At 40.9% G+C, this 12174-nt stretch overlaps 1 protein-coding gene across 5 annotated transcripts in view; it reads left to right on the top strand.

Moving 5' to 3' along the window:
• The window catches only part of TECPR2 (tectonin beta-propeller repeat containing 2), a 72388-nt gene that overhangs the window by 44610 nt on the left and 15604 nt on the right, over positions 1-12174 (top strand). The window lies entirely within an intron of this gene.

Raw genomic sequence — 12174 nt, 5'->3', positions numbered from 1 at the left:
TAATTTTTTTTTTTTTTCTCTAAACTGAAGAGCCCTAATCTTTTTAGGGCTTGTCTATACTTACCGCGCTGGTTCGGCGGCAGGCAATCGAACTTCTGGGTTCGATTTATCGCGTCTAGTCTGGACGCGATAAATCGAACTCAGAAGTGCTCCCCGTCGACTCCGGTAATCCTGCTCGCCGCGAGGAGTACGCGGAGTCGACGGGGGAGCCTGCCTGCCGGGTCTGGACGGGGGTAAGTTCGAACTAAGGTATGTCGACTTCAGCTACGTTATTCACGTAGCTGAAGTTGCGTACCTTAGTTCGATTTGGGGGTTTAGTGTAGACCAAGCCTAAGTCTCTCCTTATATGGAAACCGTTCCATACCCCTGATTATCTTAGTTTCCCTTCTCTGAACCTTTTCCAGTTCCACTATATCCTTTCTGAGATGGGGAGACTGGAACTGGACACAATCTTCGAAGTGTGATTTATAAAGTGGCATTATGATATTTTTGGTCGTACTTTTCTATCCCTTTCCTATTAGTTCCTAACAGTCTGTTGGCCTTTTTGTCTACTGCTGTGCATTGAGCTGAAGTTTTGAAAGAACTATCCACGATGATGCCAAGATCTCTTAATTGTATGGTAACAGCTCATTTAGACCCCATCATTTTAGATACATAGTTGGAATTATTTTTTCCAGTGTCTATTACTTTGAACTTCTCAACACTGAATTTCATCTTTCATTTTGTTGCCCAGTCACCCAATTTTGTGAGATTCCCCCTGTAATTCTGCACAGTCAGCTTTGGAATTACCTTGAATAACTTTGTATCATCTGCAAACTTTGACACTTAATGACCTGGAAAAGGGAGTGAACAGTTAATGACTGTGTTGAGCTGCACAGGTTGCAGTAGAGATCCTTGGGTGACCCTACTGTTCACCTCTCGCCATTGTGAAAACTGATAATTTATTCCTACCCTTTGTTTCCTATCTTTTAACCAGTTACTAGCCAATGAAAGGACTTTCCCTCTTATCCCCTGATTACTTAGTTTCCTTAAGCTGCCTTTGGTGAGGAACCTTGTCACGGCTTTCTGAAAATCCAAGTACACTATATTAACTGGGTCACCCTTGTCCATGCACTTGTTGACCATGTCAAAGAATTCTTTTAGGTTGGTGAGATGTGACTTCCCTTTACAAAAGCCCTCTAGGCATCTGAAGAAGTGAGGTTCTTACCCACTTATGCTCCCAATACTTCTGTTAATCTCAAAGGTGCCACAGGACCCTCTGTTGCTTTTTACAGATTCGGACTAACACTGCTACCCCTCTGATAAAAGCCACATTGACTCTTCCACCAACAGTTGGTGTTTATCTGTGTGTCTGATAATTCCGTTCTTTACTATAGTTTCTATCAATTTGCCCAGTGCTGAAGTTAGGCTTGTTGGGCTACAATTGCCAGGTTTAAACTTCGTAAGTCCTAGATCTCAGACTGCTACAGGTAACTTATCCTGAAAATGCTGCTCTTCCTGCCCCATACCCCCACACAATTTGTGTAACTCCATTTTTAAAGATTTTTTTCTTAACTGTTGCAAAGCTCATAAAGTGTCTTGTTTCCCATCATTACTAAAAATGACACATTTTTATTAACAAAGATGCTTTGTAGGCATGTAATAGAACCAAGGTTTGAATACTTACCAGATATAGGTAAGTACAGTGCTACTGTATAATCATTTGTTTTAAATAACACTTGCTTGGGCAAAGAGGACAAAAAGGAAGCTTGAACTATAAAATTTGTGTGTGGGGGGGTGTCTGGGGTTGTTTCTTTTTAATTTGCTAGTTGAGCAAAAAGTGGCTAATGTGAAGTTCTCGCTGTGAGAACCACAGTCTTCCAGTCACATTAACAACATTACAGACTCTTTCTTGAATATTTTAAAATGTAGTGTTCTAAAAAAATCATAATATGGAATGAAGTTAAATCCCAGCATGTATAATTGCAATAGTTTTTTACATCATTCCCTTTTAGTGTTGCTTATCTCATGATAGCCAGCTGCCAGTTCCGCCTCCCTCAGGGGATTAGCAGTAAAGGGGGAGGAGGCAATAGAGAAATGAGGTACTCAGTTGCACCTCATCATTTAACACAGCAGTGCTCAGGCTCCTTGACTGCTCAGGGTTGATGGACATGAGCCAGACAGGTGGCCACTTTTGAAGAAGAGGGTGTTTTGCAAAGGAGAAGGGCAGACCAAGAAGTTACCACCAACTGTCCTTTGAACAATGACTATAGCAATAGGAGGTAGATTATGTCACTCGCCCTTCTATGGCTGCTGCATGTGGTTCATTCTGACATAATCAATGAAAAGCATAGTTTCTGCCTATTGACTATGTAGTGTGACAGACCCAGACCAGTGGGGTACAGGAGTCTGGTAGAGGGCAAATATACTGGTCACTGGATGACTAGTTTTCTGTTCCCTGAGTGACCAGAGCAGGGGCTGCACTAAAGTAATCAGGAACTGCTAGAACCAGTTAAGGCAGGCAGGCTAATTAGGACACCTGGAGCCAATTAAGAAGCTGCTGCTAGAATCAATTAAGGCAGGCTAATCAGGGCACCTGGGTTTTAAAAGGAGCTCACTTCAGTTTGTGGTGTGACTGTGAGGAGCTGGGAGCAAGAGGCGCAAGGAGCTGAGAGTGAGAGAGTGTGCTGCTGGAGGACTGAGGAGCACAAGCGTTATCAGACACCAGGAGGAAGGTCCTGTGGTGAGAATAAGGAAGGTGTTTGGAGGAGGCCATGGGGAAGTAGCCCAGGGAGTTGTAGCTGTCATGCAGCTGTTACAGGAGGCACTATAGACAGCTGCAGTCCACAGGGCCCTGGGCTGGAACCCGGAGTAGAGGGCAGGCCTGGGTTCCCCCCAAACCTCCCAATTGACCTGGACTGTGGGTTCTGCCAGAGGGGTTGGTCTCTGGGCTGTTCCCCAACCCACATGGTGAATCTCTGAGGCAAGAAAATCCGCCAATAAGCGCAGGATCCACCAAGATGGAGGAGGAACTTTGTCACAGTAGGAAAGGGTGGGTGAGGGGGGGAGAAACCCAAACCCAATTTTGAGCTTTTCCCATAGGTAAAATTACTTAAAATAAAAACAAAAATTGAAAAGCCCCACCAACCTGTTTTCTACTTTCAGCTTTCCAGCAGCAAAAATATCAAATTAAAGTAACCTCTGACAATCAGTTAGCTTTTACCAACTGGATAAGGCTGAACGTCGAGTTATTTGCTACAGTTCCCAAAGCATCTGGGTGACAGCATCTTCCCATAAGATGCAGTGTTTCCAGCTGATAACTTTCTTATACCCAGAGCAATGTAGTTCTTTCGTGTCCTCTTGCCAAATTTCAGCATTGCAAATTTAATAAGTCAATATCAAAAGGCAAAAAATTCAAACTTTCTTGCAGTGAAAATGAAAACTCATTGGTTACATAATAATCCTGAGGCAACTCCAGGGCATTAGATCAAGTCATTACAAGAGTATTAAAAGGGCAATTATTCATGCACATGTGAAGACTGAATGCAAAATAAGAAAATACATAAACTTTCAAATGGTAATGTAACATTTGACCAGCAAATGTAACAAATCAATGACTGATTAGTGAGCCCTTCAGGGAATAATACCTAGTTTACTGTTAGCTGCTCCTTAGTTGATATTTGTCCCTTAATTGACTTGACACAGAGTTTATACTGCATCACTATATATTCATAGCAGCAAGAGTATTGTCAGAAATATTTACCAATAGTTCAATCATATTTTCTGTTTAAAGAAGAAAATCAAAGGGCAAAACTGCATTTCAGCTGCTTGGGGTACAGAAGCTCTCTGAAAATATAGAATGTATGTAATTAGTTTTAAAATTCAATCTCACATGAATGTAAAAAATATGATCTTCTATATTCCAGAGTTTAGGATTCATGAAGTGCCCATAAACTACAGGCTCTGCTTTAACAATGTCAGTGCTCAGAAGCTGTGCTATCATAGCTTTCCTCATATATCCATATTCAAACAGTTTCATGGGCTATATTCAGAAACAATGCAGTTTTGAGAAGACTTTAATCAAAATAAAATCAGCTAACAATTAAACTGCACCTCTGCTTTTAAGAAAGGTGAATCTGATTAGCTAATCTAAAACGGATATGTAGGCATTCCTGTTCTCTTCATCTCTCCATCTTCTTCTCCACAGTCTGGACGATGATTGCTCTGCCACTTCATGTAAAAGATCTACTATATCACATGTTGTTTCATTCTTTCCTGTCTTATCCAACACCTTAGAATTGTGATCAGCAAGAAGACTAGATTAAGTGCTGGAAAATCTTGAACAGTGGTTTTCTAGACTTCTGTCTGTTCCATTTTGTAGTTTCTACACTTCTAAAAGTTACAAAACATGTTTAAAGCTGTCAATGATACCTTTGCCCTAAGGGAGCTGCTATACAAGGCCGTTGACTAGACTGGTCAAAAACCTCTTTTCGTGGTATGATTTGACTATGGCAAATACAGAAAGCTTTTCATTTTATTGCTTATATGCAATACAAAGATAATGCTACACTATATCATGTGTCCAGCTATACAGTGTTATAGAATGTTTATGAAATATAAATATAAATTTAGTGCTTCCAAGACACCCAGTCTAAAGAAATAATAAAGTAGATGCAGAATTACAAAAATAAACAGAGAAAAACAATTCACCTACTAATCTCTACTCTGCTTTATAACAAAGACATTGTGGAGAGAAGGTGGAATGAAGTTACCATGTTTAAACCAAGTTTTTCATTTAATCTCTGGCTAGCGTTGAAGGGAAAGGATTTACCTAATTAGATGGCTACTATTTGACCATTTTGTGCAACTGCCATCCGCTTTCTTTAATTAGCAGATGAATACTGCTGAAGTTCATGTAATTGGCTGTAAATGATCTCTTGTCTGATATCAGAGGGGTAGCCGTGTTAGTCTGGATCTGTAAAAAGCAACAAAGAGTCCTTGTGGCACCTTATAGACTAACAGATGTATTGGAGCATAAGCTTTCGTGGGTGAATCCCACTTCGCGTCTGACAAAGTGGGATTCACCCACGAAAGCTTATGCTCCAATACATCTGTTAGTCTATAAGGTGCCACAAGGACTCTTTGTTGCTTCTTGTAGTCTGCGTTAGTGAATCCTGAAGACTTTTCTACATTTCCTCTAAGCAGTCTACTTCTGACAATCATAAGCTCCTTGGGGCAGGCACATGCATTTTGTTCTATTTGTACTATACCTAGCACAATGGGATCCTGGTCCATGATTAGGGCTTGTAAGCACACAGGAGAACAAACAATAAATCTACCGTATTTTCCGGCGTATAAGACGACTGGGCGTATAAGACGACCCCCAACTTTTCCAGTTAAAATATAGAGTTTGGGATATACTCGCCGTATAAGACTACCTCTCTTCCAACACACACCAAATAAAAATTAAAAAAACATCAGATTTGATTTCAATATGGTAATTTTAATTCAAATGCTTATGACATGCAGGTACTTAGCAGGAAAACTGTCACTTATAAACATAAGGCTGTTTGTCATCAAACATGTAAACATAAAACAGTGCAAGTGGATTAAACTTTTCCTAATTCACTCTAAAGCTGAAAGGAAGGATAAGACAATAAACCCATGGGAGCTGCCATGCTGTTTGTTTTCTAAGCTGTCAACCAAACTGGAACTGATGATGATAGGAGGAAGATAACAAACAATAGAGAGAGAGCAAGTGCCGGGCAAGTCCCTGGCGAGTTAGCAACGCCCATCATAACTGCAAGCTACGGTATTTTTACAGGTTTTGCTGGCGTGACAGTTTCCCTTTAAAAGCCTTCAAAATCCTCCTGTTCATCATCTGATATAAGTACATCAATGACATCTTGTGATACATTTGTAAGGCAGTCATCGTATGGATCGAATTCCGTATCAGATGGTGTGGTCTCAGCTTCGGCTTCCTCTTCATCTTGCCACAAGTAGTCGTCCTCCATACCATCTAATGAATTTGATATGCCACACTTCTTGAAAGACTTGATTACTGTTTCTGCATCAATATCATTCCAGGCTTTTAGGACAAACTTGCACAAAACATCCAACTGTGGAGCATGCATGTTTCCTCCTTTTGTGAATGACTTTTCGCCGCTAACCATCCATTCGTTCCACTGTTCTCGAATGCGATCTTTAAATGGCTTGTTTAGGCACACATCCAGTGGCTGTACCAACGATGTCAATCCTGCAGGAATAACTGCCGCATCTGTGTTTAGTCTTGCAAGCCTTTGCTTGGTGCTGGGAGTTAAATGAGCCCTGAACATATCCCACACCAGTAGACTACATTTTTGAATAAGTCCACCTGGTCGTCTGCTCCATACATTATCAAGCCATAGCTTTACCCCTTCTTCATCCATCCAGCCTTTTTCATTCACATGTACAAAACAACCAACAGGGAACTTGAGTTTCGGCATTGTTTTTCTTTTAAAAATAATCATTGGTCTCAGTTTAGCGCCATCAGCTGTGCATCCTAGTACCACTGTAAAACTGGACTTCTCATGTCCTGTTTTAATTAAAATTGTTTTTTCACCTTTTTGATGGACAGTTTTATTTCCAGCCATATCAAAATTCATTGGAGTTTCATCCATATTTCCAATACTACTTAACGCATAGCCATGTTTAGTGCGCTGTTGTATTACGTATCGATGGAAACTATTTACTTTGCTATCAAGATCTGCAGGTAATTTTTGGGCAATTTTCGTCTTTTGCCTCAGTACCATATTATGCCTTTCCATGAATCTAGTACACCAGGATACAGTGGCCTTAAATCTGTTGCTGTGATCTGGGTTAGATTTGGCCCACTGAAGTGCAAACAAACGTATTTTATTTCGTGTCACTACATAACCGTTTTGGCGATGCTCATTCACCATGTCTGCTACATGTTTTTCGAGTTCTGGCCAATGTGGGGTGCCTCTTCTTAATTCACACTTACCCCGTGGCATACTCTTTAATACTTTTTCATTTGCTTTCCAGTCCTGAACCATCTTTTCTGTTACTCCATATTGTCTTGCAGCAGCGCAGTTATTATGTTCCATGGCAAAGTTTACAACTTTAAGTTTGAAACTGGCTTCATATTTCTTTCTTCTTGCTGGTGGAGCCATGATGGGGTTTTGACTGTTGGACATTTGTATACTGTACTGTATGTACTGGTGCTATACTGTATGAACAGGTACAGATACTGGTGCTGTACTGTATGTGGTACCCAGTATACAACAACCAGCCAATCACGGCAAGCGATGTACCTTACCGGCGATTGGCTGGTTGTTGTATACAAAGCCTGCTTGGATTGGTCAGCTCTCCCTGCCTGCCTGCCCAGCCCTCCCTGTCTCCAAGACTATCAGAGCGGTAGCGCAAACACGCCTCTTTCACCCGTCTGGCCCGCCCTTGTATCCTATTACCTCCTTCTCTGCCTCTCAGATCTCGCACATGCGCGCCTGCGCCGCTTCACTGCAGTCCTCAGGAGCAAGATCTGAGAGGCAGAGGAGGAGGTATGGTAATAGGATACAAGGGCGGGCCAGACGGGTGAAAGAGGCGTGTTTTTCTGGGCACAGCGCCGCTCTCTCTCTTTTTTCCATACCCCGGGTGTCCCGGACGCCTGCAGCTTGCTCCACCCTTGCTGCTTTCATGCGGCCGCAGCCGTTTTTGAGCTCCCCCCACCATATGCGGTGACCGCAGATTCTCCAGTCCGGCTCGGAAGTTTCAGCACCCGCCCTATAAGACGACACCTGGCGTATAAGACGACCCCCGACTTTTGAGAAGATTTTCCTGGGTTACAAGGTCGTCTTATACGCCGGAAAATACGGTATGTACTTTTGTCTGATCTTTCAACTTGACTTTATCACCAGCAGAAAACTTACCCATTTTAGCACAGTTAGAATGCTAAGATAATTTTCTTCACAAATCTATGACCCATTCACATTTCATTGTGTATCATAACCAATCCTTAAAACTGGCTTAGAAGAAACATTACGGTAAACAGGTTTCAGAGTAGCAGCCGTGTTAGTCTGTATCCGCAAAAAGAACAGGAGTACTTGTGGCACCTTAGAGACTAACAAATTTATTAGAGTATAAGCTTTAGTGGACTACAGCCCACTTCTTCGGATGCATATAGAGTGAGACATATATTGAGGATATCTCTCTCTCTCTCTCTCTCTCTCTCTCTCTTTTTTTTATATATATAATATATACACACACACACACACACACACACACACACACACACACACACACACACACACAGAGCATGAACTGGTGGGAGTTGTCTTACCAACTATGAGAGGCCAATTAAGTAAGAGAAAAAAACTTTTGAAGTGATAATCAAGCTAGCCCAGTACAGACACTTTAATAAGAAGTGTGAGAATACTTACAAGGGGAGATAGATTCAATGTTTGTAATGGCTCAGCCATTCCCAGTCCTGGATCACCCAATAATTGCCCTGTTCTGTTCATTCCCTCTGAAGTATCTGGCACTGGCCACTGTTGGAAGACAGGGTACTGGGCTAGATGAACCATTGGTCTGACCCGGTAAGGCTGTTCAAAGTTTTTGAAAGTTTCAGCAGAACCAGTGCCAGCCCTCTTTAGCCATGTGGGACCTATTCAAGGCAATGATGGGGGAGAAGATTTTCCTAGAGAACTGTCTTTTTCAATTGGGAGGGGGGGAAAGGCAAACAGTGACTTGGCAATACTTCACATGAGTGTTTTAGTCAGTGCATGTTATAGATAAATGAAATTGGTTAAATACAGCTTATCAAGGCTCCCACTAAAGTGGCTTATTCAGCTGATGTAGAATTCCATAATGTCTCGTTTCAAGTATTTGCTTTTCCTTAATAGCAGCGTTTTATTCTGTTAGAAACCATCTTTGTAGTTGAAGTATTTTAATTAGCAGGCAATCATTCATATACACGTGCACGCACATACACACGCTCACTCTTTCAACACTTTTAATAAAAACTGTTGAAAGTATCAGTTTCAAACTGATTCCATTATCCAGTCAGAGAGAGAATTTTCCTCTTCCTACCAGTCAAGAAAGCCAATATTAACATACTCTAAGCTGCTTTTGCTAAGAATTCTAGCCTTCCAGTATTTTTTGTTTTCAGATATTGCTGCCATCATGGTGCAGGAAGTATGCGTGCAGCCTGTCACGTGTTTGATAGCTACTCTTATCGGTACCAAAAATGTTTTCACCACACCCTAAAGACTCTGGGACTAGATTACTGCAGTGCATGGTGATGTTTTTCTGTGTGTTACTTTTAAAAACATTCATCTTAAACTGATATTTTCACTTTCTTCTCGTTAGGCTATTTGCCCAAAAAGCAAGTGTTTACCTTGAAATTAACACGCTTGTTCAATATAGTAATTTTTAATAAATATCTTTAAAAAAAAATGAAGGTTGGGAGTGTGTGTTGGGGGGGGGGGAGGAGACACCATTCCTCCTTCAAATATCCATTTGCTTGTTACTTCAAATCAAATCAGGGCTCTTGAAATGCACCTGTGCATTCATTTGTTGACATATTTTCACCAATATATTCTGTGAATTATTTTAATCAGATAAATCTATGCCTTGCTATTTAAAAAAAAATTCCTTAACCATTCTCTTTACAGGATTAAGTAACTGAAAAGAATCTTCAACTTCTAACTTGTCTCTGGCACAGCTTTCTATAAAATGTTTAGAACAAGGTACTTAAATATATGCCTTGACTTGAGTGGAACTACTCACATACTTAAAGTTAGGTGTGTGATGGAATACTTGCTGGATACGGGCTTTTCATGCGAGATTTAGAGATAAAATGATTCATCCCACCATAAATTAATTCACAAAAAATTGTAATTAAAGCACCAGTTTCTGGATGCTTGAGAGAGTCAGTGCTGCTCTTTTCAGAGTAGGCTTAAGCTCATCTGATTTTAAAGGCCAAGAAGGACTGGATCTAATCAGTACTGAAGTGTGAGACCTTCAAAGGGACAAAGTATGTAGAACAAGAGTATCTTTTGAGCAACATTTGCTTGTAGTTTTCAGATTGGACTAGTAATAATGGACACAGATTCTTGTCTTCGTGTGAAGATATTCCTGGTTCATTGTTTTTGTTAGGAAAGATTAATCAAGATTTATTTTTTACTCACCAACTTTCTGTATTTTGCAATGGCCAGATCGGGCATAATGACTGTTCTAGGTGGAACACATTGTTAATACTTACTATAGCTGTTCAGCTGTCTTTATATGCATTTAACTGTGGTTGAGAGAGAGAGAGAGCAGGTTTACTATAAGATTCTGTTTTCAAAGGTTTATAACTTTTTCATTCAAAGGGTAACTTCGAAAATTTTACTGTTCACTTAAGGGGAAATGGGTTGGTTGGTGGGTGTCTTTTGTGTGTGTGGGGGGGAAGTTTGAAGAAAACCTGTCCAACAGTACTTGAGTGGTGGATCTTTAAAGAAACACATGCTACTTTTTTTTTTTTTTTTACACTGGAATTTTTTTCACAATGTTAATGTGATGGGTTGGATCACAGAAACCCCCTTGGGAGCTGCCACCTGATGTGCCAAGACTACCTCTGTTCCTGTTTTCCCTGCCAGCTCACGACTCCAGCACCCTGTCTTGCCGAGCCAGACACTCGGGTCTGCTCCAACAAAGACCCAGGATCTGAATTACTTGCCCCAAAGCTTCAGGTTTACCTGAAAACAGCTCACAGAAGTGTGCTTGTCTTTAGCACTCAGATGCCCAACTCCCAATGGGGTCTAAATCCAAATAAATCCGTTTTACCCTGTATAAAGCTTATGCAGGCTAAACTCATCAATTGTTCGCTCTCTATAACACTGATAGAGAGAGATGCACAGTTGTTTGCTCCCCCAGGTATTAATACATACTCTGAGTTAATTTAATAAAGAAAGTCATTTTATTAAATACAGAAAGTAGGATTTAAGTGGTTCCAAGTAGTAACAGACAGAAAGTAGGTCACCAAGCAAAATAAAATAAAATGCGCAAATTTATGTCTAATCAAACTGAATACAAGTAATCTCACCCTCAGAGATACTTCAGTAAGTTTTTTTCCTCAGACTGGACCCCTTTCAGGCCTGGGCACAATTCTTTCCCCTGGTACAGCTCTTGTTCCAGCTCAGGTGGTAGCTAGGGCATTCTTCATTATGGCGCCTCTCACTCCCTTTGTTCTGTTCCACCCCTTTATGTATCTTTTGCATAAGGTGGGAACCCTTTGTCCCTCTGGGTTTCCACCCCCCCTCACTGGAAAAGCACCAGGTTAAAGATGGATTCCAGTTCAGGTGACATGATCACATGTCACTGCAAGACTTCATTACCCACTTGCCAGCACACACACATACAGGAAGACTCACAGGTAAAACACAGCCATCTGCAGACAATGGTCCTGGTTAATGGGAGTCATCAAGATTCCAAACCACCATTAATGGCCCACACTTTGCATAATTACAATAGGCCCTCAGTTATATTTTATATTTCTAGTTTTAGATACAAGAGTGGTACATTTATACCAATAGGATGACCACACTCAGTAGATTATAAGCTTTGTAATGATACCTTACAAGAGACCTTTTGCATGAAGCATATCCCAGTTACATTATATTCACTTATCATATTTTTATAAAACCATATAGACTGCACAACGTCACAGTTAATCTTTAAAATCTCAGCCTTTAGTCATATTAAGTTTTTTTTCTTCTTCTTGCACCAAAGTCAGGAAGTTCAGCACACAAACCTTATCCCTGCCCTGCTGTGCCTGTGCATTACAGTAGAATTTCTTGTGTGCGGTGGAGTTGTAGCCATATTGGTCTCAATTGACAGACTCAGAGACTTGCTTCCGTGAGGTTTTTTGCAGTGTAGACATACCCTACATCCCTAATACTATAAAGACACCTATAACTGTCACTTTAAGCTTATGAGCAGTCCTGCTGAAACCAATGGAGCTATTCATGTGCTTAAAGTTAAACAAGAGTGTGCACCTGAGGGGTGCCTCAGCTTCTCCACTTGGACTTGTGCTCAAACGTGAGCTGTTTCAAGCAGCTGAGATTAAAAAAATAATTAAAACAAAACAAAAACCCTCTCCAAGGCTTCTCCTGGTTGTCCTCTCAAATGTGAATCAGGTTAAAGCAAGTATGGAAA

This window comes from Trachemys scripta, chromosome 4 (assembly GCF_013100865.1).
Source record: "Trachemys scripta elegans isolate TJP31775 chromosome 4, CAS_Tse_1.0, whole genome shotgun sequence".
NCBI lineage: Eukaryota > Metazoa > Chordata > Testudines > Emydidae > Trachemys > Trachemys scripta.
Note: the sequence above shows the minus strand (reverse complement) of the source record. Positions and strands in the feature narration are given on the sequence as shown.